Source organism: Oncorhynchus mykiss, chromosome 10 (genome assembly GCF_013265735.2).
Source record: "Oncorhynchus mykiss isolate Arlee chromosome 10, USDA_OmykA_1.1, whole genome shotgun sequence".
Lineage (NCBI taxonomy): Eukaryota > Metazoa > Chordata > Actinopteri > Salmoniformes > Salmonidae > Oncorhynchus > Oncorhynchus mykiss.
Genome location: NC_048574.1, coordinates 27,090,868 through 27,095,255, shown reverse-complemented (window position 1 = coordinate 27,095,255; position 4,388 = coordinate 27,090,868). Strand labels below are relative to the sequence as shown.

General features: G+C 42.5%; 1 long non-coding RNA gene across 2 annotated transcripts; it reads left to right on the top strand.

The window, feature by feature from the left end:
* The first annotated feature begins 553 nt into the window (after window positions 1-553).
* On the top strand, window positions 554-2,984 carry LOC110533573. 2 transcript variants are annotated; one of them, XR_002474984.2, is made up of 5 exons: window positions 554-1,462; window positions 2,225-2,281; window positions 2,367-2,417; window positions 2,699-2,743; window positions 2,842-2,984. It is a non-coding gene; the product is annotated as an uncharacterized LOC110533573 (long non-coding RNA). The 2 variants fall into 2 exon arrangements; XR_005053607.1 differs by having other exon boundaries at window positions 554-1,528.
* Window positions 2,985-4,388: the final 1,404 nt, after the last annotated feature.

Sequence of the window (4,388 nt, the reverse complement as noted above, 5' to 3'; positions counted from 1 at the left end):
GGGCTGTTTTTCATGGTTCGGGCTAGGCCTCTTCCAGTTCCAGTGAAGGGAAATCTTAACACTACAGCATACAATGATATTCTAGATGATTCTGTGCTTCCAACTGTGACAACAGTTTGGAGAGGGTCCTTTCCTGTTTCAGCATGACAATGCCCCTGTGCACAAAGCAAGGTTCATACAGAAATGGTTTGTCGAGATCGGTGTGGAAGAACTTGACAGGCCTGCAGAGCCCTGACCTCAACTCCATCAACCCCATCATACACCTTTGGGATGAATTCGAACACCAACTGCGAGCCATGTCTGATCGCCCAACCTCACTAATGCTCGTGGCTGAATGGTTGCAAGTCCACGTAGCAATGTTTCAACATCAAGTGTCAAGCCTTACTTTAATTTTCCTAAAAGCATGACATGCATCTACTGTAATTCATTGAAGACTGGTTTGGATTTCTCACTGACCACAAGCATTTTCATAACATTCTGGAACCTTGAGGGTTTATGACATAGTTAGCTCCTAGTAATTTAATAAGATCTCTATGATCGTGGCCAACTAAACTCAACTAACGTTACACGATTAGTTAAGCGGCGACTAGTGTGGGCGAACTAGAGCGCCGACGTCACATACATTTTTTTTTATATGAAAATATAAACTACTTATTTCAGCACCCAAAGAATAGCGCACAATTATACATAACCGTGTCGTGGTAAACGGTAGTTTGAGACTATTCTTTGAGCGCTGAAATCCAGTCGGCCTATTATATGCTACTCTAGATTATTCTGTACTTCCAACTGTGACAACAGTTTGGAGAGGGCCCTTTCCTGTTTCAGCATGACAATGCCGGCATTGTAAATAGTAGAGTTGGGTTTAATCGGCTATATAATCGTGGAGTTGAGAATTCTCAGCTAGCTAGTTTGCGTTATTTCGCTGTAGTAGCCAGTATTATGCTAACTTGCCAGCTAGCCGTTTAAGACTGAAATACTAACTAGTCTTGAGTCTCTACGACTCTAGCTACTGTGAAGCTATGAATAACTGTCAAAGCACAAACATAACGTTAACCTGGCAGCATGCTGTGCAGCGATCTAGCTAGCTACCTCCCTGACAGTTAATGTATAGCTAGCTAGCTAACGTTACCATAAATTAACCAGAGTAACAACAATAGATAATGCCAGCTAGCTAAACGTTCTTGGAGTGAAACGTCAGCAAGGGATCTCGTAATAAATTACAGTAGCTAACTATATGTAAATCTTACTTCTTTTCCATTCAAACAACAGAAATGACTCAAATGCAGGTGGCGCGTTCATATTTGATAACTAACGTTACATAGCGATAGACAAGGGTGCAAAAACTAAGAAACAGCGAACACACACCGCAGAGTACTTGAATGAGCGAGAAGACCCTGACTGCAGTTGGCGGAGTCAAACGGGTTTAAGCCGTCCCATGTCTTTCATGGTCACCCAAGTTGAGGTAAACGTCAAAGATGTCAACGACATCGAATCTTAATTGAACCAAACCTACATGTATACCATGGCAGTAAGTGAGACTGTCATTATGCATATTGTACTTTGTAATATTCATGTTATACCAGTGCAGTGGTATATTTTTATATGACCAACTTCCGAACCTATTTGCACGTGAGCTAGCTAATTGCTCACAGTGAGGGAATCGTATTTTGACAAATTTGCCTACTTGAGCAGTAAGCCTAGGTTTACATGTACAGTTATGTATTCGATTTGATCGTTGATTGTCTGTGTTTCTTCAATGTATGCCTTGTTCTGTTTGGCTGGCTCTAAATGTGTATCGTTGATGCCATTCCCTTAGTTACACATAGCGAGTCTACACAGCCTACACATAGTATATACAATAATAAAATCACCTGGTCCCAACATACATGACTAGTCAAGAAAAGTCATTGTAACTTGTCTACGTTGCAAACTAAGTTAAATAAGTGAAGTTAAATAAACTTCAAAACACATTTACGAAGAAAGCATACACATTGCTTTGAAACAGTGTCCATGGAAATATTTTGGCATGTGAGAGCATTGATGTGAGGAAATGGTGTGTTTGCAATCGAAAATACATTTTCTGGTCCAGCAACACCCATACATGTTGTGAAAAATAGTTTGGCTAATTCAGTTCCAACTGTGTTCAAAACTGTTATGCATGCTGCAGTATAAAAAGCTGTTGAATTTTTATTTTCTTTTACTTTCAAATGCACCGTGTAAACAGAAACATTCTCGGATCTGGTCCCCTGGACCTTGGAGGACTTTTGGTGTGGATGTTCAGGTTAGATATTCCTACATTATTACACTGAACTGTACCATTTGATTGTCATTCCTTTATTGAAAATTGTACCTTGTTCACACCACAGGGCTTATCAAAGCAAGGTTTCTCAAACAACTGTGGGGTGTTTGTTTTGATGGTAAGATGCTGGCTATTCAGCTGGCTATTCAGTATATTATATTAGTCTTATTTTATAATGTATGAAAAGTTATTATTTCTGTGCTTGCAGCCTGCAAAGCACTCTATTGTTATTGCTCATACTTTTTCTTATTTATTATTCTTGACACTTTTTGGGACCTATTTCCTTCAGTTTTTACACTACATACATCAAACTCCTGCAGAGCTGGATGCTGAGGGGGGGGATTATTATGATTTACTATTATTGTTATCAAACTTAACCTAATCTTTCTTAATTTACAGTTCGCTCTGTACATTGCAATGGAAGCACAGTGTGATTTCACTTAGGTACGTATAAATTATGAAATTCTCATCACTAGTGGATATGTTTTTTGGGATACTCATCTGATTGTGTGATGAAAAAATTATACTTTTTATTTCAAAAGGACAACATGCAGCAAATTAGGTGATGGTGGCTATGGAATCCTGACCTGTTCACCGGACGTGCTACCTGTCCCAGACCTATTATTTGACCATGCTGGTCATTTATGAACATTTGAACATCTTGGCCATGTTCTGTTATAATCTCCACCCGGCACAGCCAGAAGAAGACTGGCCACCCCTCATTGCCTGGTTCCTCTAGGTTTCTTCCTAGGTTTTGGCCTTTCTAGGGAGTTTTTCCTAGCCAACGTGCTTCAACACCTGCATTGCTTGCTGTTTGGGGTTTTAGGCTGTGTTTCTGTACAGCACTTTGAGATATCAGTTGATGTATGAAGGTTTATATAAATACATTTGATTTTGTAGAAGACATCCCCCCCACTACCACTACAAGAAGTCACATCATTCAGCTCTGCAGGATCAGGTACTGTATAGGCTGTTAGCTCAAGTAAGGTGCATTCTTGTACACACATCCCTATAGGTTCCCTTCCATTACTCAATGACCACAATCTTTTCTTTCTAGACGATACTGAAAACAAAATTCACGGCAAACTGGGAGCTGTGAACTGGGTATGTAGTCTACTGTGTGTAATGCTGAAGGCTTGATACATGGCAAGATGCATCATACAACACCAGCTCCGACACTCATCGGATGTGGCAGGGCTTGCAAACTATTACAGACTACAAAGGGAAGCACAGCTGCGAGCTGCCCAGTGACACGAGCCTACCAGATGCGCTAAATCACTTCTATGCTCGCTTCGAGGCAAGCAACACTGAGGCATGCATGAGAGCATCAGATGTTCCGGACGACTGTGTGATCACGCTCTCCGTAGCCGACGTGAGTAAGACCTTTAAACAGGTCAACATTCACAAGGCTGCGGGGCCAGATGGATTACCAGGACGTGTGCTCCGAGCATGTGCTGACCAACTGGCAGGTGTCTTCACTGACATTTTCAACATGTCCCTGATTGAGTCTGTAATACCAACATGCTTCAAGCGACCACCATAGTCCCTGGGCCCAAGAACACAAAGGCAACCTACCTAAATGACTACCGACCCCTGGCACTCACGTCCGTAGCCATGAAGTGCTTTGAAAGGCTGGTAATGGCACACATCAACACCATTATCCCAGAAACCCTAGACCCACTCCAATTTGCATACCGCACCAACAGATCCACAGATGATGCAATCTCTATTGCACTCCACACTGCCCTTTCCCACCTGGACAAAAGGAACACCTATGTGAGAATGCTATTCATTGACTACAGCTCAGGGTTCAACACCATAGTACCCTCAAAGCTCATCACTAAGCTAAGGAACCTGGGACTAAACACCTCCCTCTGCAACTGGATCCTGGACTTCCTGACGGGCCGGCCCCAGGTGGTGAGGGTAGGTAGCAACACATCTGCCACGCTGATCCTCAACACTGGAGCTCCCCAGGGGTGTGTGCTCAGTCCCCTCCTGCACTCCCTGTTCATCCACGACTGCATGGCCAGGCACGACTCCAACACCATTATTAAGTTTGCTGACGACACAACACCGACAATGACGAGAC